The sequence below is a fragment of the Lagopus leucura genome, unplaced genomic scaffold (assembly GCF_019238085.1).
Source record: "Lagopus leucura isolate 7727_CA_CO unplaced genomic scaffold, USGS_WTPT01 Super-Scaffold_100012, whole genome shotgun sequence".
Lineage (NCBI taxonomy): Eukaryota > Metazoa > Chordata > Aves > Galliformes > Phasianidae > Lagopus > Lagopus leucura.
The window spans coordinates 16,635,341-16,661,623 of NW_024962267.1; the positions used below are offsets into that span (position 1 = coordinate 16,635,341).

General features: G+C 44.5%; 1 protein-coding gene across 1 annotated transcript in view; it reads left to right on the plus strand.

The window, feature by feature from the left end:
- Positions 1-26,283, plus strand: part of MAP2 (microtubule associated protein 2) — a 192,001-nt gene that overhangs the window by 25,483 nt on the left and 140,235 nt on the right. The window contains exon 2 of the mRNA XM_042874432.1: positions 12,833-12,890. The gene's annotated coding sequence lies outside the window, so the exon portion shown is untranslated. The remainder of the gene's footprint in view (positions 1-12,832; positions 12,891-26,283) is intronic.

Below are 26,283 nucleotides of genomic sequence, written 5' to 3' on the forward strand. Positions count from 1 at the left end.
AATGAGTGATGCAGGGATCCCTGATGTAGTCCAAGACCCACAAGTGCAAACGTTAATGGAGATGTGAAGGCAATTAGCCTGTGAGCAATTGCTGCTCTAATGCAGCTGTACAGCTTGGAGATGCCGTGCCAAGTGCAGCCCTATGGGATGGGTGCTCAGGGCAGCAGCCTTGGTACTTGGTCACATAGGTCCTGCTCTGTTGTACTGTGGGTGACTTGGTGACATTCTGGCAGCTTAAATGGCTGTGATTAGGGCTAGGAGAGCTGGTGGTGAATCTGTACCAACGCCAGGGCGAGTTACTGTAATTTCAGACCCTACCTTCAGGATCGTGTGGGTGCTTTTTGATGTCAGCATAGCTTATGCTGCACAGCACTACTATTTGAAGCGTTGCGTTTTTTTCTTCAAGTATTGCTGGTGTTTGCTGTGGTTATTTCAGTGTTGATCCTGGGAAATGAGAGTTGAAACTTTCTACAGGTGCATTCCATGTTTCAAGCTTTCCCTCAGGTAAAACTTAAAATCAACTTCATAAAGAGAAAGATGCTGGGAATACCATCTGAAGGTGCAAGCAATGGTTGAAAGCAGCTAACCCGAACAGGTTACACTTCCCATGCCCAGGTGATGAGAAGTGGTGGCGAGGCATTGTGCCTCTGCTTCTTTTGTCTCTCAAAACCTACCTTGTTCATTGCATGTGCTAGTCTTGTGCAGTTCTGAAGTGCCATTTTGATCACTTGAGGATGAATAGAAGTAGGATGCCGTAATAAACTGCTACTGCCTCAGTGGATAAGAGCGACTGTGCTGATGTTGAGGCAAGAATTTCAGGCAGTGACCCCTGAAGAGAATATCCTAGCTTTTTCAAGCCTTGGGACTGTGTATGTATGGATGTATATCTGTGTGTATATACATAGCCTCCATATATAATAGAGGAAAAACTTCTCTTCTTAGTAAAGTGCAGTCCGTGAAAAATGGAGCAGTTAGATGTAAGGTAAAGACGGGCACTTCCAAGAGATGTGTTATTTTTCTGTGTATTGCTTCTCTTTAGAGAATGGGAAGGAAAGCTCTACTCGGGTTCCCAGCTCTGCAGTGGTTGCTCAGAGAAAATACCCAGTTTTTCTGTGGTCTGCTCTGTGCTGTCTGGTCACAGTGCCCTGCTTGTGCCTTTCCATTGCACCCTGATGGGAATGTCAGGAAAAAAAACACCGAAGAGGAGTTAGGATCACCTTGACCGCACTGCCACGCTAGCTCCTACTGCTCTCAATTGCGTTGTGTTTTTTTCTTTTAAACTGGCAAGGTTTGCTGCTGTTTAATATGTTGCAAATGCTCATTGGGAGGAAAAAACAGTGATGATGTCCTGCTTTCTTCTCTGGTTTCAGCACGTACCTGGGGAATAAGGGCTACACACTTGTCAAGCATTTATTTGTGCTGAATTGAGTAGCATCGACAACAGAGGGAGAAGACAGGAGTGAATAAAATAGATTTTTCCCAGAAGGTCCCTGTTTTCAAAAGAAACTACTTCAACCATTTGAACACAGAATCTTCTTTCAAAACGTTTATGTTTGATAAGTAAATGGAGGGATTTCCACTGGGGGAATTGAGGTCTGAATCATCAGAAGAAAATGAGAAACAAGGATGTTGGTGGCTTCAGATTGTTGTATGCAAATAGCAGGGTGATGTGAGAGTGTGCAAATAGCATTCCTTGCCACGTCTGACATACACAGCACTGAAATGGTTCGGAATGTTTTCACAGTCTGACGCGTTATTTTAGGAGATCATTTAGAAAAGAATCCAAAACATTGATCTCTCACGGATGAGTCTTAAAAACAGTACTCCAAAACGTGTATAGGAATGTAAGTTCCTCCTTTGGCAAAAGGATCTTATGGTGACCAATACATATCTTAATTAAAAAGTACAGAACAGGATCATTGTAAATATTTCTTTTGAGTCATCTACTTTCTCGTTGCTTTCAAATAGTTTGAAATTCACAAAATCTGTTTTTTGTTGCCGTGTCAAAGAAATACAGCCATCCCTGACAATTCAAGAGTCCGACTGGATAGCTTTTTGTATTTGAAGTTAAATACCCTGATGATGCTCATGTAACGCTGGTACTGTGCATTTAAGAATAATTCTAGTCTGAGGATTGACGTTTTGATGAATTTCAAGCTTTTGTTAAAGCATTAAAAAAAAGCACGTGCTTGAATTTAAAAGAAAATGTTAAAACCATCTGCAAACCCCCAGAAGAAAAATACATTTAGTCTGTACTTTTTCACAGAAGCCGCACAACTCTTCCAGCAGCATGATGCACTGCTGGAGAGCTGATAAGAGTCGATGTGATGACAGGATTAGCCAGGCCACAGGCACCTTCTCGCTGTTATTTTCACCTGGGAGGCTGGCATTGCAGGAGGCAGTCGCTGTCCTGTGCTCTCAGCGTCTCGGTGCTGGCTGCCCCATAGCACAGCATGGATGGACCTGCAGCCTGCGCTGCTGTGCCGGCACTGTTCAGCGCTGGGCGCTCCCCTGTGCTGTGAGGAAAGGGGAAGATGTCGGGCTGAAGCCCCCGCGCTGGGGTTCAGAGCCATCTTCCCTGCCTTGGGTAAAGATGTGTTTGATAATCGTCCAAAAGCCGCTGCTGTGTGTTTAACAGGACAACTGTGGTCTCTGCTCTTGGAAATCCGTGAGGATTTTCCAGACATCTGGGAAAGGAGGATGGAACAGGATATCCAGCTTGTGCTTCTGTAGAGAAGCCAGCACTGAATTTAAGGTGTGTCTCAATATTTTCTCAGTGAGTCAGTTGTAAACTATTCAAACTAGATGCATGCAAGGAGAAGATTCTCTCTTCACAGCACCGCTTAGCTTTTCCCTTCTTCCTTCTTAGTTGCAGAGAGCTCCTAGATTTTGCTTCCTTAATTAGGAGTGGGCAAAGAGTACGGCTGATAATCACCAGTTCTAGGTCTTGCTTTGGATATTACAAATAGTGCCTTGGCTTCTGTTACCCTCTTCTGGGAGGGCTAACATTTGAAAGTATGGTTTTATTGAAAAGAGAACGGGGAGCCCGTGTTCCAGGGTCTGATCAGTAGCTTCTGTGTTTTTGCAATTTCTACCCTCTATCTAGGAAGCTTAAGCAGTTTGGTGTAACACATCCACGAGCTTGGAAAGTGAGCATGATTCTATCAGTACATGTTCTTGTTAGGAAAATACCAGTATGAGGGGGGGAAAAGAACCCCATGAAATAGGTTCCTTATATTCTAAGGCCTGTGTATTTAGAATGTCTTCTCTGCATAAATCCTTGTTACAGCAGATTACTGAATAAATAAGACACTTCAGAGCCTAGCAGGGATAGAATATTTTAATGATTTTAATTCTTGGGTGTGAACCAGAACTGCTGTCCTGGACAGGTACGAATGGGGAAAGTAAAGCTGTCATTTTACGTAACTGATGTAAACTTTGGGTTTGGTTATAATTTTACTGTATGCATGAACATGGAGAAACTAATAAAATCTCTTGCAGTCATTGTGTGTGTTTATGTGATGTTATCCTTCTAGAAAAGGAGAACTGAAAACCGTGTTTGCTTATGATGAGGTATATTCTTGTTGTTTGTCCTGTATAGCTTGCTTGATTTCCAGTTTATTCCCAGGCTCGATTGGGAAACGATGCTTTGGTTGCCAGCCGTTATCTCAGTGCTCATACTTTCTTAGTACAAGTGAAAGAAAACAGGCAGGCTGAGACCCTGGGGTCTGGTTCCCGACGTGCCCCGTGTGTGGCTGTTCCTGTCTGTAGCACTGCTTTGTTCCACTGAAGCCGAGCTGGGACTCCATGCTATTGCGATGGCTTCCTCCTTTGCTGCACCTGTATCAGCTGCACCATCTGTGCTTGTTAAGATCTATCCACTGTGCTCAGGTGCTGTTCAGCTAGCTGCATGTGCGGCAGCTTTCTCTTACTAAGGGCGATCTGACTTGTGATTCTCTCCATTCCAAATGCTTTCTCCTCAGGGCCTTTGGTTCAGTTACCGCTACTGCTGCTGTATTTGCCTTTGAGCTGGAGGCAGTGCAGAACGTTAGCCTTCCAGGCATCATCAGCTCAGTGTATGTAACTGCGACTGTATTTGAGCTGAGTGTAGTTTGCTGACTGTTCCTTGGTAATTTGCTCTACTGGAAGCACTTTTCTTCATTGGCCAAGTGCAGAAGCGTCCCATATAAAATAATTATGCCTATGGATTGTCAGCTGTGGGTTTCAGTATAGAAATTTTTCTTCCCAAGCGTATGCATCCCATGTCTGCCTGAGGGCTACAGATGGCAGGGTTTTGCTGCAGTCTGCTAACGGCAAAAATCATATTTGTATGGAAATAGAAGTGTTTTGTATCCTGAGCTTCATAAGATAAAACAGATAAGATGAAATGATGTCAGACTTGTTCTTCTGGACTTCTGGAAGCAGTAAAAAAAGCTGCTGACAATGTTGACAGTAGCTGGCCTTAGAGCAGCATATTGCTGAAGGGAAGCGATGGGGTAAGGTACGTGGGGTTTGCAAGGGATATGGGAAATCGCAGGGAAAAGCTTTGTATTTTCAGAACAACCTGCTGAGGATTGAAACCTCGAGGGAGAAAATCAGGAACGGTATAATTAGAGTATGGGCTGCTGATGAGAGGCACCTGAGCACTGAGTTTCATAGCCGAAGACAGCTGATTTTAAACACTGATGTCAAGTGTTGGGGTAAACACCCATATTATGGTTACCTAACAGCACACGTGCTTCCTGATGTGACCTGGGAGTTTGTACTGTAATTCTGGGCACAGTGGGCTGGTCAGGAAGGTCCTATTTGGACTTTTTGTGGGAGTGAGATGGGGGAAAATGCTTGAGACCTAAATAACATATAATTGCTTGCTTTGTGTGGTTTCCAAAAAAATGGCACCCTAAAGATGTGTGTGTTCTAGAGAGGGTCTGCCTGAATTTGTCTGGACCCAATGTACCCGCATATCCAAAGCCTGTGTGTGTCACTGGAAGGGGGGAAATAGAAAGTGATTGGTCTGTGTTGCAGTCTGATGGCAAAATGCTGCACGATGAGTTAGAAAGAGGTAGAGGAGAGAGACAGGCTGAAACATATGTTGCTGTAGCACAGGCAGAAACTGAAAATTGGATAATGGGATTTATCAGTAAGAGACAGCGATTCTTTAATTGAAAGACTGCAGCTGAAAACCATCTGCAAGCGTAGAAGAGTACAGTGTTAAGTCCAGTTGCCTGTATGGTGCAGGGGCAGGAATTCACCAGAGGTGAGTGATGGAACCAGGTCACTGTCTTAAACACCAGCAGCTGAGCACTGTGGAATGGAGTTTCTGGACATGAGCTTTGCAATTTGAGGTGTCTGTACCTAAAAAATGGTTTACATTTGTAATGTGCTCTTGAATCTTGTTGACTTCCCAGAGTCATTGTGGGTTGGAAGGGACCTCTGGAGATCACAGTCCTGCCTCTGCTAGAGCAGGTTCCCCACAGTAGGTTGCAGAGGAAAGTGTCTAGGCAGGTTTTGAATATCTCCAGAGAAGGACTTTTACACCACTGTTTATTCCATACAGGTAATTCTGCTGTTTTGACACTGATACCTGCAGTAATTGCAGCCATTAGTACAAGCTTTGCATAGGAACGCATCTGATGTCCTTTTGTTGTTGTGCTGTCCTGTGCATTACTCTGTTAATAATCTTATTGGTGCTTTTTGAAACCTGCAATTACACAGGGCTTTGTGATAAATGGGAGAGCAGCATTAAGGGATTAATGAGTTGAACAGAATATTTTGTGATTACTTGAAGCGTCAGCATGCAGCAGTACGCTGCTGATGAGCTTGATTCAGTCTCTAGCAGGCAGCACAAGGCCTTATCCTGAGCTGCTGGACGCTTCAACCAGTGGAAGGACTCAAAGTTTCTGCAGTACAGGATTTTCTAAAATATAAACCTCTTTAGAAGTGGGACCAAGTGGCTGCGTCCTTTTCCAGTATAAATTGACACAGCATGAAGGTACTTAGTTGCAAGTATTTTCCTTTTATGTTTTGGAAAAATATGCTGTCAAAAAGCCTATTCGAGAGTCAAAAAGTCAGCCGAAATGATGTATGGGATGCTTTGAGCTCTGTGCTTTTACAAATGGCCCTATGCTAGGGCCCGCTGAAGTGAGTGGGGCTCACTTGTGTGATGGAGGACTGCTTTCAACAGATACAGTTTGCTTTGTCAGAGTTCCATTTTCTTTTTGCTCATGAGCATGCTTGCCACAGCGGTCAGTTTAGGGTTGCTGGAGCAGTTTCTCAAGTATCCGCAGGGGTGACTAGCCCCGTTAGATCCAAACCTTCTGTTCTGAAGGCCCCTTAAACTTTGACATCATCTCCCTTTTAAAGGGGAAAAAAAAGTTGGAGATGAATTATATAGTGTAACAATTTGAAATGTACTGAGACAAGCTCTGCACTCAGCACCTGTAATTATAAACAGCATTTTGATCTTGAATAGGGGGTTTCAAAAGAAGGCTGTGTTCAGAGCTGTTCATTAATTATGTTACTGAGTGTCAGCCCTTTTAATAAAGGAAAAAAGAGCACGGTGCATTCTTCTAGCTGAAATGCAAATACAATAGAGATAATGCCACTTCTCAAGGAGGGTTTAATATGAGAGTGACGCTTGTGCCTACTAATTAAAAGTTCATCTAAGTTGACATGAGTTCTGTGATCCAGGTTTGTATTACTTTGCCATAACTACTTGTGACTGAGGTCTCAGGGCAAGGCGCGCAAAAAGCCTTGCTATGTGTTTGTCTTTCCCCTGCTAACATTTACACTGAGTACTGCTGTTAATGTGCTGTTTCTGTCATGCTGCTGTCATTCCTATGAGGGACTGCGAGGCCACCAAAGACTCAGTATTTCTGTTTTATTCATAAGAATAAAAAACCCTCCTGATTTAGAATGTTTATGAATTCTAAGTTCGGTCCGCTTTCACATATGTCTCTAGTGTGGCTGTAGAAATAGATTTGAGTGCTAATCAACCCTTGCAGTGGAGACAGTGCCTCTTTTGTCACGTTGCTGCACAAAATGTTACTCAGATTTTTAATCCGCTTGACCTCGGTTGCATCTGGATGATGTATCACAGACCAAAAAAGCTGTTAAAGGAACCTTTTAACATTGTTGAGTCAAATGGCTCATTTCAGGAAATACTGGAATAAAGGGTGTTTGTGCAGCCTTTGTGGCTGCCTTCTGCATGCGTATTATAAAGCAGCCTTTAATTATGTGATCACATTATTGCTTGTTTCCACAGAGCTCCTGCCTCATTAAGTGCACGATATGGATGTTGCTCCAGTTGGAAACGGCTACGCAGTGTTTTCATCCTGTCTCCTGTATCTTCTGTGCATGCCTCCATTCTTTGTTGTTGTCTGCAAACTGTATAAGGTTGCGTTCTGAAAATCCTGATGTTTCCGTACCGGTCACTCTTGCATTATCTGGCTTCTCTTCATTTAGGAATTTGTATTTCAGAACTTCAGGGAGATTTCACTCGTGCTTCAGAGGTGGAACAAATCTGTAAAGCCTAAGTCTCTCTCCTTGTGGACAACCAGTGATAGCTGCTTGCACTGTCTGCAGCACTCAGTGGCCCTGTGAGCTGTTTGTGCGTGGTGATAAAGGCAGGGCACCACTTGCACACTCACTGAGGGTCTCTGAGCCTTTGGTGATGGAGCAGCTGCAATCTCCTTTTTCTTATTGACGTGGGGATAGCTAGGGCTACTGGGCTCTGTGGAATGAAGCCCATGTCGGTTTCTGTCAAGAGTGCCGCCAGGGTCTGAGAAGCCCCCCAAAGTTTCTGATGTCCATGCTTGCTCCAGCTCAGGAATTTAAGTGATATGGAAGAGAAAACAAGTTTCAGGCAATTGTCTTCTCACTGAAGGCTTCCAACTGTGTTATTTCGTACAGCATTAATGCCAGTGAATTGGGAGTTCACGAGAGCAGAGTTAGAGAAACACAGATTGCTCTTGAAACTCAAGTCTTTTTTTTTTTTTTGTTAGATATTTTTGTGCACCGTTTTTACCCTTGCAGCTTGTAGAGTCTTTGAAAATATGTTTAAGCATTAAAGAGTGGTAAAGGGATAACAGGACCAATCAAAGAACCAAACAGAAGCTTTGAGGTTCTGTTGCTGCAGGAGCATCAGCAGCATGCAACGTACTTTCAGTGTGAAAATCCCTGAAACTGGAAGATTAAAGTTGAAAGGGTGTGTGTGGCATATAGCCTCTGGGAAAGTAGGCTCTCAAAGTCCATTAATGAAACTGAATGTGTATTTGCTCCTTTTTCCACAGCAGGGAAGATATCCCACCTATCTGTTACGTCATTCGCCTCTTCAGCTCTGATCATTTTTCATGTCTAAGCAAGCAAAAAAATTCTGGGGTTTTAAGAACTCGCTGAGCTTACCATGTAGGTTGTAAGAGATGGTATCAGAAATACCACAGCACACGAGGAACAGTCTTCTCCCAATTACAGATGAAGTGTGCTTTGAAACGTCTGATGTTCTTTATAGAAACAAAAGATGCATTTGTTTTCTTCTCATGCAGATGGCTGTCGGTGGGCTGCAGCAGTAGGCTTCCCATGCGAACCTTGGTCCAAAACGTGAATTAGCCCAGTGTATTGGCAGGGACAAGTGCTTCAGCGTGCACCTGCAGCTCCTGCCACATGGCTTCGTAACATGCGAGCAGGCGAGCAACAAAAAAAACCCCTCTTGGACTGTCTGTTTTCTGTAGTAGGCAGATCAAGGAAAGGTGAATGTGTGAGGCAGGAAGGAAGGTGCGACGCAGAGCTCGGTTGTGGAGGCAGGTTCCTCAAGATAGCTGTGTCCTGCTTGGTTTTGGTTTTGTTTTTTTTGGAGCATCCAGTGAAGGTGGTATGCTGCTTCAGTAAGTACCTAATTTAGTTAGATTAGCCTAAATCTCCTTTGCAAGTCTTCCAGACATGTTCAACAACTGCTTGCTTTATACTCTGGAGGATTATCTCCTGTGTTAAGGCACGTCTGTGTGGCAGATCAGTGTTAACAGTACTGGGTTGACAGCTCTGACAGAAGAGCTCTGGAAGATGTCTGTGGAAGCTGAATATCCAGTTGCTCACTTTGCTTTTCTGTGAGATGTGACTTGTCTCAGCCCAAGAATAAGCACAGCAGCGGGTCGTGGGTTGCTCCCCAGCTGCTTCTGTGTGAAGTCTGGTGCCTGGGCTCAGCCCGCTGGGCTTCAGCTAAGATGCTGCCGGAAGAAGCTGTGTGCTGAAACCTGTTTCTCTGTGCTGACTCTGCAAGGCAGCTCTTTGCAACAGAGAAACAATAACATCTGGAGTCAAAGCAGCAGATTTTCCAGGGGTTTCCTGTGCCACCCGTTCACAGGGCAAGTGGGCTGCTGGCGACAAGCACAGCTGCAGCCTTGCAGGATTGCTGTCAGAGTACTGGCTTGTCCTCTCCTTTTCTTCTAAGCAATGCAGCCTTTATGTCATTCAATTTTATGGCGTTCATCTTTGACAGGTTTGGATCTAATGAAATGCTTCCAAACTCTTGCAGCTCAGTGCTTTCAGCTGACCACCAGACAGGACATCTGAGAGCTCTTTCCAACCCCTGCAGAACACAGCATCTGTGCCAGCCTTCCTTTTTCCCAGAATGTTATTTTGCAAAACAAACAAAACCAGCTGGATCAGTTTGTCTTTATTATTTTTTTATATATTTTTTAATAGAGCTGGACTGATTCGGATTATTATAATCTTCTGGGTGTTTAAGATTGATAACTTTGTTTGAAGCATCTGTGTTAGAGTGATAGGTCACTAGTTGTCTGGGTTGCCATGTTCCTCTTTCCTTTTCAGGTGGCCTTCTGCTTATCTTATGGCAGCACTTCAGAGTTCCATCTTCCATGAGCTTGCAGTTTCAGTGGTTTCCTTCGTTAGTTTTTGTTTTTAAATAATTGCAGACTACTTCAATCTGGTCCAGCTGACTTATCAACAGGAGGCTGCTCTTAATATTCCTTAAACGACTCTTTCTCCATTTTGTTTCAGCTTCCTGTGCCCCGCAGAGTAGTTTACCTTCATGTTTTTATTACCTGTTCAGCACTTGGCTGGCCTCTTGTGCAGTTACTTGAAATCTGTCTTTCAGTATTTCAGATCAGCTATGATTGTTGCTTCTTTCTGTTGGAGCAGTTGGTGCTGTCATTTCACCGTCACCATTGCCCAATCTCTTCTGCCTTCAGATTTGCAGAGTGTATCATTTAGCCAGAACCACCTGCATCTTCTAAAATGAAATGTGCCCAGTGAAATGTGGTAGAAGTTATGTTGATGCATCCAGCTGGGTATCTTAGCTAAACAGGCTCTCTTCATAGCATATGCCCCTTTCTCAGGGCCTACGTAGGTTGAAACGTAGCAAATACCAGACAACTTGACTTCTCTGGGGTAAGTTGCTTGAAAGTTGCCAGTGAGAGACTTCAGTAGCCAGATATGTAAGTGTGACTCCTTGTGGGCACGCATGACATAAAAATTGACACTATTGGCAAATGTGGCTGTAGTTACAGGAAAGGGGTAGATAAAATACTCAATATAGACGTGTTCTTTAACAGCAATTCCTGATTTTTAGTAGCCAACAAGCATTCAGAAGACAAAATGCCAACACACAGCAGTGCTTACTAGTTTTTTCTCTGAGTCAAACAGCTGGCATTGAACTTCATTTATTATCAGTCTTCTTTTAAATGTATCCTGGCTGTTCACTACTGTCCGTATGAGTCAGGGCTGTGATACTGGAAATTTGGAGGTTCTCAAAGCAGAATTTATAGAGAGTAAGTGAAGCAGAAGGATAAATAAGTGTCTGATCTGTGTTTTACAACCCTACTGCCTGGCTAGCAACAAGTCTGTGTCCCTGTTATCATGACCCAAGGTACTAGGATGAGTCTAGAGTGTCTAAAACTTGGACTAGTCCTTAAAGATGCTGGAAGTTCTTGCTGGAAACACCAGCTTCTGTGCATCTCCTTTATGTGCTCATCAGAAATTTGGTAGAATGGAGCTACTTGTGTCTTCCTTTGGGTGTAGACTAGGAGCTCTTTGGAAATTAGGAGGTGCAAAGTGAAGTTTTGCTTAAGAGGCGAATGAATACGCTGTAAATCATTAAAGGGTTGTGCTTTGCTGGCCCTTATTAGCAGTGTCTGGACAAGTAGCATCTTTCTGAAGAATGCCAAATCTCTGGTGCATGGCACTGCCCCTGGGGGTGGGGCCTTAGGCAAATCTCATTTAGCAAGTCTAACCGGCTTAGAGCTGATTTCCTTCTCAGACATATGGAATTAACCGAAGATAATAGGAACCACGCCTGGCCAACGTATTGTAACAACTGACTTTTCATTTTAAGCTACTGGGAGGAAAGAAGAAAGAGCGGAGCTGTTTTGTTCCACTTTTCTCTTGGCTTTGCTTTCGGCATTTGCTCAGTGACAGCAGCATGCAATGCAAACCTGTGTGTTTTTGCTATCATAGAATGGGCTGGGTTGAAAAGGACTACAATGATCATCATCTGGTTTCAACCCCCCTGCTACGTGCCAAGTCACCGATCACCAGACCAGGCTGCCCAGAGCCACATCCAGCCTGGCCTTGAATGCCTCCAGGGATGGGGCATCCACACTTTGAGAATGTCATCTCATATCAAAAAGGGGTGAGATCCTTGCTTTCTGTTTGTGATTCAGTCATTCCCTTGTGCTAACTTAGGCCTTCACTTTGCGTGCTTGGTTTCTGAGTTGGACGCAGTCAGTGGCAAGATTCCCATTGCTTTCAGTGATAATACCTGTGCTTATGGGCATGGCAGAGTTAACCAAAAGTACAAAGTGCCTTTATCCTTGCTAGAATTTATCATCCCCCTGACAAACAGTGACTGTTTGGAACAGCTTTGTTCAGCTGTGATTTCTTAGCTGTATTTTGGCGGAAGTTAGTTGTCCAGGTGAGATATATGTTGATTAGGAGCGATGGTACTGGAAAGTGGTCTTTTTTGTTGAGTTTTGATGTGAAGGTAGGAAGGAAATTGTGCCTGTTTTTCCCTCCTGTTGAGCGATTTGCCTCAATTTGTTAATAGCAACAGTTTGCACTATGTGAGTACTTCGCTCCTGTCCAACCTTTCCCAGGATTTGCAAAGCAGTACTTAATCCTCACTTATGCTGCTGTGATATCATATTCATCTTAAGATATGGTGGTACCAGAGCACAGAATAGAGCTCTCTTGTGACTGTTGGGCAGCACTTCTCCCTTGCAGCTTTGCTCAATTTACAGATCCCGTCAGTCTTGTCTGCAGCTTGTGAAGCATCTCTTCTGCTGTTATGCAGTACATCTGTGGGATTCGTGGGGGGAAAGAAAGGAAGCAGTTGGCAAAATGCATTCTATTATCTATGTTCTTTGTTTGCTGATTCACTTCTGTTTTTTTGGCGTTATCACCTCATTTTTGTTATTTTTGGTGAATCACTACCTGTAAACCTACATACATGAAAGATATTCTGCTTGCAGCTTGTCTCCCTTCTGTAAAGAGAGAAGGGGTTCAGTTTAAGTGAGCCTGATGCTAATAGAAGCCATCAGTGTAGCTCATGTTTCATTGGATTCTGTTTTTCGGTGATGATCTACTTGATGTGAAACTAAGCATTCTGAACAGTCCAGCCTCTGTGGTGTGACTCGGTCTCATACATATCAGTAAGTAATTAATGTAAGTTAATTCAGAGTAATTCTGAATGTTAACAAAAGCAGAGAAGGAGGTTATTTTGTTACTCACAGGTTGCAATTCAGGAATTGCGATTCATTTTGGGGGAAAACAAAAAAAATTCCCTTGCTGCAATTAACCGAGGGGTTTTGCTTTGTTTCAGATTGTGGAAACCTGAACTGAAGTATTGTGAGACTTCCAACGTGAGAACTACACCAAAAGTGAGTTTTCTCTTTTTGTTGGTCTGATGTCGGTTGTTTCAGATCACTGGCAATGCTGCACATCTGACTGTACCCCAATGGATTGCCTCTGAATCTCTGAGCCTTGTTCAAGCATCAGTTTGACAGGATTCCTCTTAACCCTGCATGTGTGTGTTTTGTGTTTTGAGGGTAATTTGATCAAAGATATTGAGTACGCTTCCTGGGCTGTGCAGTGGAGGACTTGGTGGTGCAGATGTGGAAACTTAGGTGAAAAATAAAACTCACTGAGGTGTTGTTAAATTCTTTTTGTGCGTGTGTTGGTTTTCCATAGGAAATGGCTGGCTTGCAGTGCGAGCTGAGCTATCCAAATGCAAGTGCTACTGAGTACAAGCACTGTGAGCTGGATCTTATGTTGCATATTCCTCTATTTGCATTTCAAATTTAGGGTTGGTTGTTGCCAACCATGTTCTCTGCAGTGTGAACTGATTACCCGGGTGTCAGTCTGCACACACACACCTTGTTTGAGGTATTGCTCCTCTGCTTTGTTGAAATGCTTGGTTGAGGTTGTTTACAGAATGCTCAAATCTGCAACACAGCCCAGATGTAAAAAACAAACAAACAAAAAAGCTGATACATGAGTTTGTCACTGCGCTCTGGCATTATCTATTTAGAGAAAGGTTTGTGTCATGGATGCAGACAGCTTTTGGTTATTTGAAGGGCACAGACGAAAAGCAACACGGAGTGTTGGTAAATACCATTCTCACTTCATTTAGTTGTTCTTCCTCAGCCAAAAAATACTCAGCTACTTGAAATTTTCAAGCACCAGGCTTATCTGGTGATAATATGCAGCTGGGATTAAGTTATAGTTCTGTGTATTTTCTTCCCTTTTTCCAGCAGCTGATTCTTGCTCTGAGTAGGGAATGGAGTCTAAAATGGGACATGCATTGTTTGCATCTCTGTACTGGGGGTGGTTTCATGTGGCTGTGAAGTTTCTGCTCTTTCTGCAGCCCCTTCCCCCACCCTGGACTACAGACAGCCTGCAGTACAGAAAATAAAGTTTGTGTTTTCAGAAAGCTGGTAAGAATTGCTGCAGTCAGGTAAGCCTTGGTGGTTGTGGAAGGCAGTGAGAGAAGCAAGTGGGGTGTCAGTGAGCCTCCAGTTGTCAAGAGACATGAAATGAAGCTGCTGGGTCCTGCTCATGGTGTTTGATATTCCTTGTCCATCCAGAAAAGTTCTAGCTTTGAGCCCAGTGACTGGGAGGTACTTCTTTTTAGATGCTCCTTGTCAGCCTCTGCATGTCAGGGCTTTTTGGGGATTATAAGTGATTCATCACGCAGAAAGTTAAGTAGTCAACAAGAGCTGGGTCACTGAAAGCTGTAATGAATCTAACTCCAGCAAACTGGTGGGGAGAGAGCTGAGAGTCTGAGCTTAAAGTGTATCCAAAGCTGTTTGATTGGTGCTCCTTGCAAGGAGCAACAGTGAACTTGAAGAGACTTCATTTTGCCTTTTGATTCGCTACTGCGAGTCTGAGCTTCAAAAGTCATGATTGCAGGTATTGAATTTGCCATCTGCTTTTACCAAAAGGTCTTTGCAAACAGGGAGGCATGCAGCCAGAAAAGTCAATGCGGGCTGGTGAGTTTTTGGCTGAAAGGGTGAGGTGAACTCCTGTCTGCTCCTGGGTATTAGTGATAATTCAATGTTGCCAGTAATAAACAGCAGAATGTCGGTACCTTCAGCTGTTTTTGAGCTGCTCACAGGTCACTGTGGGAAAAGTTGCGTTCTTGCATAAATGGAGAAGAAAAAAACCAAACCTTATCCTAATTAATCAGCAGCCTGAATCCCATTTGAATTAGCCGATGAGACAGCACTGGCTGCAGGAGCAGCCCCAGACCAAGGCTGAGTAAACCTTTTCGATTTATTTTTTTTCCCCCTTGTTCTGTCTGATAGTATTTGCTCCTTGTCTTGCATAACTCTGAGCCACGTTCAGATTGTTACTTTTCCACAGCACCCTGTGCTCAGTTCTCTTTTGTCATGATAGCTGTCCTTATAGCCCTCACTTCACCTTCTAGACAGCTCACATAATGACACTGAAAAAATCTTCATCCTTTCTTGCACTGCTTTCTGGACTGCCCCAAAGCACTTTCTGTCACCTTGCTCATCACTAGTAGTTTTAGATCTTGCACAAAGGAATGAAAGCAAGACAGTTTCTCTCAGGCCTGTCTGTGCAAGCTCTGGCACATGTTGAACCTAAATATTACCTAATTTCTCATACTTGCATGGCAGTGAAACCCACATACTCAAAACAAAATCTGAAATGGCAGTGCAGCAGTGTTGTTTTACTGAGAATCTGAAAAATAAAGCGTGCGACAAAAATGTAATTTTAAATCTTAACCAAGTATTTCACAGGAGGAATATTAACTTACGTTAGAAATAATTTCCATATTGGTACTAATTCATGGCTAATTTACAAGTGGTATGGAAAAAAAGATACTTTCAGAGGCCCAAGGAACCATGTTATCTAACTGAATGTTAGATAGACATTCCTTTGTGTGTGGATATTGCTTGCAAGGCAGTCTTCAGCCTGTGGATCAGCACCTCAGGAGGAGGCCTGTGAAGGTCACGTGTGGTTGAGCCTATTCTGGAGATCCTCTGCCTTTCTACTGAATCTGAGAAAAGCTTTTTGATTTTGCAGATCTCTGTTCTCTGTCAAATGTGAGGTGTGGAAAAATGGGTTGAACTTGTGTTTTAAACATCCTGTAAACAGAAGGGAGTGCTACTTGAAAGTTTACCTCTGTGCTGTTAAGAGTTATGGCAGCTGTGATCACCACTTGCACTATGAAGTCTTTCCTACTTCAATCTTTACAACTAGCGCTGTTTTTGTCTGGTTATTCCGTAGAAGTGGCTGGCTATACAGCAACAAATAAATGATTGTAAGAAGGCACTTGATCTCTTGCAGTAATGTCATCACTCCAGCTGGATCACCAGTTCCCAGTGTGAGGTAATGCACCTCAAGTCGTTTTACACAGCTGTTACGTAGGCCATCAATAGCAGTGTCTCCCACGTTACAGCTGGGAGCAGAAGCTGAATGGCTTCAGCCACACTGCCAGCTCCTATGGCAGGGATTCCTCTACAGAGCAGTGCCATGTGTGTTGTATGGGAGTGAGGGCAGTGCAACAAGGATGTTATACTGAGGCTGGCTCCTTTGCCTATTAGGTTTCCTCTGTGATGTTCTTCGTGATACATGAAAAAAAAAAAAAAAAGCCTGAAATGCTAGACTCATTTCCCTTTTGAAGGCATTAAAATCGTCGTATCCAGTATCTTTGGTTTGATGCTAAGGGCTGCTAAATACCTTGGCTAGAAAGAGATCGTGTTCTGTCACGTGAGGCAGAAGCTATTTAAACGGAACCTTGGCTGCACACGTAAAAGTCACAAGGAACTTGAGCTTATGGGAAAAAATAAATCCAGGAGGTTGGAAGCACAGCTTGCCTTATTGTTCTTAGTGCTCCTCTTGTAGGCAGAGGCAGAATTTGTTCATCTGGGGAGCTCTTGTGCTTCCCAGCAGCATGCTGCCTTGCGCTGCATTGGGCAGTGCTGCAGGCTCTGGGGGCAGCAGGGCTGTGGTCCAGCGAGTGCACTGAAGAGCTAGAACAGCACGTGTTCTGGGCTGCATCCAGCTGTTCAGGAATGGAGCCATCGAGCTGCGACGTTAAGCAGCCCTGCCTCATAGGCTGAGCGTGTGCCTGGCAGAGCTGTGTGATGCTCCTGTGCTCAGACAGGGGAAGCAGGATGGCTCCCACGTGATGCCTTCCTACCGAGAGCCAGTGGGTCGGCTGTGGACCAGGGAAACCCATGTGCCCTTGAGAGGAAGTGAGGTGGGAAGTGTTGAAGGAGAGCTGTGCCTATAATGTTTTCTCCTCTATTTCTGTGGGGAGCATTCATAGGAGTGGAGCCAGATGTGTTTGCCCTGTTGGCTCTCATGGATTTCCGCTTGGTGTGACTCTACTGAAGGCAACACAGGTTTGTCAGTATTGTGCAGCAGAAGAGCTGGCTTGCTTTATTCCTGCAGGTGCAGCTGGGCCTTCACACTGCGCGTCCACAGCCCCGCTCGCTTGTGTTGTTCAAAGCCTTAGGTGGTAAATGTACACAAATAGATGTGCTTATTAAGGCCAGTGGTTTTTTGTTGTTGTTGTTGCCTCAGATTTCATAAAATATATTAAGATGCAGAGTTCTAAAGATAAATAAATAAAGCAGCAGTTTTCTGAGTGATAGCAAATGCTTCGGTTAACGTTCTACTGAACACCAGATGTGAGACCCAGAGGCAGGGACAGAGAAATGTTTATTGAAGGAGTATCTGAGGAAGTTGTTCTTTTGAGGCCTGCAGCTCCTGAGCACCAGTTACTTAACTGAGGAAGTGTTTGTGGGCTTTAATGACTAATTCCATTCCAGTGTCTTCAGGAAAAAAAAAAAGCCAACAAAAACCAGCAAATGGAAGGAACAGGTGGTACACAACTCCTCGTGAAAACAAAGCATGTACTGTGGAACTCAAACTTCTACTTAATAGTAAGTCTTCAAACTCTGATGCATTTCATTTATGTGGAATAAATTACTTGACCAGCCAGTAGGCTCTTAAAATGCATTTTGTTTGTTGTAATTCAGTGAGGGCAAAAACTTCCCTTGTGACCTCTTTCATTCCATACTAGGAAGTTCAGAGACAGGAGGGTAATTTAGGTTTTAGATACTCCTTCACAGGAATGAGTGGGAGTTGTGCTCCTGACTTCAATGGGAGTTGTAGCCAGGCCCTTTCTGTGTAGGTGTCACAGCAGTGACGTTAAACGTGCTTTGTAATACTAACTCAAAGTTTAAATTAAGCAAGTTGAGACTGTTCTGTGAGAGAAGGTGTCTTTTATTTGATTTAACAGGAAAAAAATGGGCAAGTTTGCAAGTGGGTGGTGAAGGCCAAGATAGAGGTTTCTATTTCCATAAGCTTTTCTTTCTTCCTACTTGTTTCCTTTTTGTCTTCCATCTATACATGTTATATTTATCTGCAGTGTTTACTTCAGTTACAGCTTTTGAGCTTAGTGGCTGTAATGCCTTTTATGACTTGAGTGTGTTTTGTTTTGTGTGGGGAGAGAGCATTTCAGTGTGTACAGCTTACAGGTGGAAGCTTTTTTATTACTTACAGTCCCGCTTCATATCCTGTTCATGGATTTTTATCTCTGCTCCTTGTATCCTCATACTTTTCTGGAGCTATTGCCAGTCAAATGATGATACATCAGGAGTCTCGTTGCTACCACGCAGTTGGCTTTGGTGTTTGTTTTTGGTATTTGTGTTCTCCACTGATACCAGTAACAGCAGAACCAGGGTCAAAACAATATCTGATAGGGCACCGTCAAGGTCTCACAGCAGCCCTGCTGAGGGGAATGTTGTATTTTCCCTGCAGTTCTCAGTTGGAAGAATGAGTCATTTTTCTTCTTCGAGCTGTTAAGTGCTGCTGGCATAAACATGTCTTGTTATCTGGAGCTTTTACAGCATCTCTTTAAATGCTGCTGCTCACCTTGGATGCTTGGGGAATTTGCATATTAATGGCAGCCACATGCCACATTCTTGAGTTCTGGACTTGAAAGATGGATTGTAGAATTCCATTCATTTGTCTGAGCTTCAGTTCTCCCGTCTGAGCTATGTTTAAGGCCAGGAATTAATTTTGCAACTTCCATATGAAGCCTCGATGGTTTGGCTTGTAACTAATTTGTGTTGTTTTTTGCTGTTATCGTAGGTTTATTTTACTCCACGAGGAATTAAACACACAGCAGGCTTGAGGATATGGATACCATGTATCTCCTGTTACCTCTTGTCTGGATACTGTTGCATAGCAGAAATAACTGCTTGTCCAGCCATTGCGCTTGTCATTCCTAGCGTGTTTAGGACTGACCTTTCAAATGCTCATGAAATGAAGTCAGCCCCATACTTCTAGAGAATGCTTGCTGATTTAGTGTGGGCAGTATAAGCCCAGGCAGTGACAGACCTGGATGGGATTTTCCTGTCCACATTTGCCTGTCTAATCTTGGTCAAGCCACTGCCAAATAAAATCCAAAAGTGAGGCCTAAGAATCTTTCTCCTGCTGCGAATGTACCAATACTTCCTCAGAGACCTGTGTCACTGCACTGTTGTGCAGGGCCCTTTTATGTTTGGCTGATCTTCTGTATCTTGGATGAGGTTATAATCCAATGTAGTGCTTGGGTTTGCTGAACGTGGTATAAATCACACTTGGATGCAGTGATGGAGTGATGGTGGCTTTGAGCCTGGGCTTCCAAATCAGTCTTCTGAGCAAGAATCAAGGGGAATTATGTGGTTGAAAATGTGAAAACTCCAGTCCTTTAAATTGCTAAGTGCACATTTTAAGCTAGGGAAGATGGAATGCATTGCAGCGTTGCATTTGAAAGCTAGAATTTCATAAGCTATTTTACTGTCTTAAGGTACCTACTGAATAAACAGTGACCTTCCTGCAGGAAAGGCTCTGTGGAGATGGGAAGCCAGCTGGGGGACAAGGCTGTGGTTACATGTGTGTATTGGTGCTAGGCTTTTGGACCTTAAACTGGTTTGGAAAAACACTGGTCAGGAAAGAGAGCCTGCCCCAAGTTGCTTCCTATGGAGGTAGGATGGGAGGTGAATGGAAAGGTGCAGTGGTTGAGTGATTCCTAAACCAAACGTAGACTGAGTCGCAAGTGAATCTGAACTTGTGACACAGGGGTTCTTGTGGAGGGGAGTGTGTGTTTCCATGCTCTCTACAGCCTGTGTCTGCTCTGGCTTCCTGTTCCCAGGTGATGTGGCTTAGGAGCCAAAAGAATGCCATGTTATGCTTCTGGGAAGGTGCTCAGCTCCAGAGCCTTTGAGCAGATGTGTTCCTGGAGTGTAAAGGGAACGTTATGATCTACTGTGGGGAATGCATCTCAAGACACCTACTGTTATCTGCAGACAGACAAGTGTGCTGCCCAGCCGGGATCAGACTGATCTCATGCGCCCTGTGCAGTGCTGTTGTCTCTTCCATCAAAGTACCTGTTTCCACTCTACATCTTAATTACCAGCTTATCTTCATCTAACAACTAAGAAAAAGCTCCAAAGTACAAACAGCAACAAGAAGAACACATACGTGTGTGGACTTGCTTTGATTTTGAATTGGTACAGGAGTGCATGCATCTGAGCCCAGTTATAATGTGCTCAGAAGGAGAAAATGTGGACTGCAGCCCATCCTGTTGGAAACCATTGCTTTGGATGAAAAGCTGCTGCATTTTTCTTGAGCAAATATAAAGTCAACTTTCATGTGTCAGCTGTGTGATCGGGTCTAGAAAGGCTGGACTTGCAAATACTGGCAGAATCTGACCATTGTATTTCTGTTTTAAACATAGCATTTTTTCCTAATAAGCAAGTAGTGAAACTGAAGTTTGTTGTGCTAAACTCAGGACGCAATTGCACGCGTTGTGATCGTGCTGGGAAGCTTGAAGCGTTGTGAATGGAGGCTTCTTTAACTTTTTAATTGCTGTAGTTCCACTGGTTTCAACAGCCATGCACCCACATGGATTTATAATGGCCAGCAAACAGCCTCTTGAGTCTCAGAAATGCACATGAAAGTACTAAGCAACATCTATAACATAGCAGCAGGAAAGCCCTGATGCCATTCTTACTGCTGGCTGTGGTTCTTGGTGCTTAGATAGAGATGGATTGTGTGGTGGAGGGCTTGCTTTCTTTTGGGTAGGTTCTGGTAAGGCTCATCACGTTGCCTGGGATGGTAATGCCTTATTTTTGCTTCCATGGATTCTCGTTTACTCCTGTGAAACTTTGCCTTCTTGGAGCCATTACAAGCTTTACCAGCGGGTTCCAGACCTTGACGTTTTCACCTTCCAGCTCCTGCGGAGCACTGTTGCAGGCTGTGTGGGCAGTGGAAGCCTCTTTGTGTTAAGCTGCAGGCCCTTGGCAGTTCCTTCAGCTTTGCTGTGCTGTTTGGGAATGGAAAAGAAGTGCCTTCTGTGCACAGCGCAGAACGAGGTACTCGGGCTGAGAGAACGGTGGGGCTACAAAGCAGCGGTTGTCTGTTCCTTGGTGTCGGCATCTCTGCCGGTATTCAGCAACACGGAGGCCTGAGATCAGCGCCGCACCTGCTGCTGGGGCTGCCTTTTGCCTGCTGCCAGGTGCCTCGGTCTTATGCAAATGAACCATTTAAGAAAATCAATTACTTGGATGGAGCCATTCGGTGAAGAATAGCACCAGATCCTGTATAAGCCAGGTGTGTTTCAGAAAGTTGTCCCCTATTTACTCCAAGCATAGCAATTAGGTGTTCCCTGGCTATCTCCCCTGTTTTTCACGTTGTTTGCCTATTTTTTCTTCAAGGGCACAGAGGGAGGTAGCATTAATGTAGTAACCCTGCCTGTAATTACACAGCTGAGGGAAGCAGGAAAAAAGCCTTCTGGGTGTTTTCTTCATCTTGGGATTTATTGGGTGTCTCCTGTGCTGACAGAACAAGATGTAGAATTGCTTTCAGTGTTCATTTGTCACCGTGTGTGAGACAGAAGGAGCAAGTCTCAGAAAGATACTGTAGTGCAGGGGCTTGGTTAGTTTGGTTCTGCCATTATGGGCTAATTCCTGCCATTTCATTTTTCTCAATGGTTTTCAGGTCTTTCTTTGAGTAGGCATTCTTTTTTTGTTTTGTTATACAAATGCAGTAGAGAGCATGTTTTTCTTAGAGATTTCAAAGCAAAATAGAAGCTGAGTTTGGAGCGTTTGTTCTGTTTCTACAGTACTAATAATGATCAGCAGCAGTAAAATAACTTCACTCCTGGCTTCAAGGGCCAGAGAGCCATGGAGCAATCCCACAGCCCCTGCTGCTGCTGGTTGAGGCTGCTGGTTGAGACTGCTGAGGCCTAATTCTTCTCTATGAGGTGGCTGCTATGGAAGCAGTGAGTTTGGACTGGGGAGGCCTCACATCCAACTCACCAAGGCAGGATGCTTGACATTTGGAGGAGCAGCGTGTGGAGAGCTGCCTGGTTGGAGACCCGTGGGTTTCATGAGGGATGTGCCATTTGGATGCTATGGTTGTCTGGGCAATTTCTGTGCTAGAGGTGTTTGTCTGGGGTACAGAAAACCACTCCTGTTTTTTAAGATTGAAATCAGGTCCAGGATTTGCTTTTTCTTTCTTGCTGACTCTGGTACCTTTCCTACGTGACTCCTTTCTGCTGTGCGGAGGGTGGAAGCCTTGGCTGGCACAGGGGAGCTGCTGCCTCCTGTGTTGAAGATGAATTATGAAGATGCAAACTCTTCTTTTGGAAGCACTATTTGACAGATCACAGACGCTGGCCACTGACGTACTCGTAGCAGACTTTTCTCAGCTGCAGTTTCCTTGGGCATATCCAAACGTGAACGTCATGCTGTCTGGTGCTTTCATGTGACCTTGCAGCAAGTGACCTTATTGGAGTGCTCCTCTGCTGCTGTGCCACCTAAATAAGCCTTTTCTCATGGACAGATGCTTATGGGCTGCTCTGAGAAGGGACCTGCTCTGTATGATATTGCCAGAAGCTCCTTCTTCCAGCCAGTGTCTGGTGACAAAGGGTGACATTAAAAAAATATGGTGTCCTAAAGTTGCTTCTCTGAGTGTGAAGTTAGATTTTGCTGTAGTTGTAGCTTACTTTAGGAGCACCTTTGGAACAAGGCGATGCTTTGTAGAACCCCCTTCTGGAGGGAGACATGGCTCAGCCCTGCATAGCAGAACTCCTGCAGTAAACGATGGGGTGCTTAAGGTGTCTGTCTGTAGTGGTGCCGGGCACACACTGTCCTTCCTGGATCTGCCTTGATTAGAAAGCAGGAGCACTTGGAAATTAACATTCCATCCCCCAGCAACTGCAAGTTAGGACTCGGTGCTGCTTCAGCAGTGGTATGTGTGGAGTTCGAAGCCAGGAGGGAGAAAGTCCAAGTTTTGCACTTGCAGGTGCAGATGTAATAAGAAACTCTCAGGAGACTTCAGTCCACGGTGTTTTTTATATAGCTGCTTTCACTGAATCAGTACATCTTGGGAGACTGTCACCTACCTGCGGAGTCTGAGAAGAGACCCTTCTGAGCAGAGTGAAAGCCTCTGTTGTGCTAAAGAGAATGCCTGGGACCTGGTCAGGTCAGACTGCTCCTGGCTCATTGTCCGGGCAGATGGAGCAAAATCTTTTAAGTATGAAATAAACCTGTGTTCCTGAGAAGCATGCTGTAAAATGGCAGTGCTTACCTTTATAGAAAGGCTGTATCTTCAGCTCTGGTGGATTTCCCCTGCAAATACACGACCCAGTTTTGTGGGTTTGCATGACCTGTGTGTGTGCTGGGTTCCAGAAGATGCTGAGGACCCTTCTTACCACCAGTGACCAGAGGTGAGTGTGTCAGCGTGCCCTCTGGAGATGGATGCTACAGCTATCTATGCTGCATCACATGGCCCTGTTGCACAGCGCAGGCTGGGTGTGGTGAGGGGCTCCCCGTGGCCCTGTCACAGTGTCTCGCCTTGCTCTCGCATGACATGCTTGTGCTGGGACGTGCTTGTAGGCTGCAGGGCTGTTTGAGTGCTGATTGCAAACAGAACAGAAATGATTGCTTGGATTATTAGAGGGGAAACTGTGACCTTTCCTCTGCTGCTCGGGTAGGGTGAAGGCTTCTTAGCTTTCTGGTTTTTGAGCAACGTGGTAAATAGCAGGGATGTGCTTATGTGTAAAGGCAGGCTGCGGTGGCATCCAAAGGCTTCCTGGGTGCCAAAGGAGAAGGGGCGAAAAAGACGTTAGTGGTAAGCATTCCAAAAAGTCATGCAGAGAAGAGGAAATAATTCATTCAAGAAGGAATAACAAAGTCCAGGAAAAGCATGCCAAATCAAGCAGTACAGATGAAAACGCTGCCTGAGCACAGAGCATGGGCTGTGACTGTTGACCACTGTGAGATCAGACAGGGGCTAGTGGGAGCTGCAGGGGGTGCAGCAGCTAGGAAATAAAGCTGACCATAGGGTCAGTGCTCAGAGTCAGGTAAATGAGCCGTGCTGGAGGACAGGGCTCTGTCATCCCGGAGGTGATGTGTGCTGCTGTGGTCCTTGACAAGGAGAATCGTGCTGACAATGACTGGCTGTTCCTTATGTATTGGCTTGAATTCATGGGGAATTTGCTGTGATAAACTTAGTAAAGCAAGGCCTGCGTGTAGAGAACTGGAGAAAAACAAAACCATTCAGTGCTCTGTCATGACCTTCATTTTAATAATTTTCATGCTTTGCTGACCCCGTAGTGTCTCCATGTATGATACAGGAGTAAGGACAGCTTGCCCTGGGAGTGGGGAGGAGTCCAGCAAACACAGCCCTCACAAGCATCTGGGAGCTGCCGAGCTGCGTTCTGATGGGCAGGGTGCGAAACTGTTGGATAGAGGCACTTCATTCAGCTGCAGCTTTTGTGACAGCGTGTCTTCCTGTGCGTGGGGAGCAGTGCAGAGCCAGGCACTGAACACTGCGGGGAAAAGAGGTCGAGCTGGAATTTTCCATTGTCTCTTAATAGAGGCAAGTTTCAGACCACCTTCTCTGTTTGCTAACTACTGACAGATAACGCTTTCGGACATCAAACATGATTATGTCATGATTATTTCTCCTGTGCTTTCAGTGTCAACTTCACGGTAAGTATTGAGGGAAAGCACAGTTCTGCATATTACAAAAAACATCTTTAAGGTATTTTTCTTTTAAAATACAAATATAAAAAGGGGTAATTGCTAGAAAAATAGGGGAGCAGTTGCTGCATGATTGCGTTATGAAATGGATGTAACAGGCTCTGAAGCTTAACTTCAGCATTGTAATTTTCTGCCCTGACGTACTTCCAGGAGTGAGCAGCAGGAGGGCACAGCAATGCAGCATCTGGCCTGTGCATTCCAGTAGGTAATGTGTCAACTTACCTAGACTTCCTAGGCCAGATGTTTTGTGTGTTGCTTATTGAAATTCCCCAGTTTCATATAGCATCATACTGAGGCCAGTCCTTTCTTAGGAGCTTAAGACTGGCCTTTGTGTCAGTGGCTGCAGCCCAGTTAACTTCTGACCTTCAGCACTAGGGTTGCCTGCTGGTCCTTAACAGCTCTGCTGGCTGCGGTGCATGGGGAGGAAGGTGCAAGTTAGCTTGCACAGAGTGGTTTATAATGTATTGAAAATAGGTGCGTTATTGGTAGAAGAACTCACTCGGTGACCATGGCAGACTTTGGACGCTGTGATGTGCGGCAGAGCGCAACATGATCTGTGCACGTGCCAGTCCTGCAGCCATCAGAGAAGAATGATATTGGGGCAGGCTGTGCTTAAACCCAGCTCTGATATTGACTTGCTGAGTGACCTCAAGCGATGTAAAAATGAGGCTGGTGGTGCATGCGGTGCGCTGTAGTGCTGGGGCATGCTGCTGGTACGAGCGTGTTAGCAGTGCTGAAGGTAGGATGACTGGTTACATGAACAAAAACAAGTTGTTGGGGCTTAACTCGGTAGTTTTTGAAAGGAATCTGCACTTGGCTGTCTGCAGAGTGCTGAGATATAAGTAGCGAAAGCTGCTTGAAGTCTTGGCCAGACATTAGAGCCAGATTGTGGTTATGATTGCACATCACAAAAGCTGTCTGTATGGGAGGGGATTTAGCTGTTCATTATTAGGTTAGACTCCATCATGCAAAAGCTGCCCTGTTTGCGCAAATATTTGCTTCTTCTATGACAAAAGCACTGCATTGGCAGGTTAGGAAATGTAGCATTTTTGTATTAAGAGGCACTGGGTAAGCTCTGCCTGTAGCTGTAGACCTGGTTCAGTAGTATGCTATTAAGCTCAATTAGAGTAGCAGAGTAAAATAGATGTAATGGTTCTGCAATGGAATGGCATGCTAAGACCTGAGCAATCAGAACGTTGCTGCCATGAATAACACTCCCTGAGCAGTTGGCCTACATATGTGTGTTTGTTTCTGTGTTGTTGACTTTATTTTGATGCTTTTTGTTGGCTGAAACATTTTCTTCTAAAATTTAGTAACTGAAACTTGTTAATGCACAGGACTAAGCATTGTCTGGGATCTGCTCTGCTTCGCTGGGGTGGACTGAAAAGAAACAGCTGCTGTATTCCCTTTCAGGCTAGGTTGTCCTACAGTAACACATTTCCATGTGTGTGTACAACCATCCTGTCTCTGCATGATCCGTGTAGTACATGGGAAAAAATTTCCCATCTAGTAACTGATGAGGGCAATTTCCTGTAAGCCAGCTCTTCTTGTGGTCTCTGGTTTCCAGCCAGTTCTATTTTTACCACTTTTTTTTTTGTTGTTCTTTCTTTCTTAAAGGATGTTTCTGTTTGGTATTCTGTTACTAAAATGTTTTTTACACCCTGACCAGGGTAGTGTCTTGAAAGGAGCCCGTACAAGC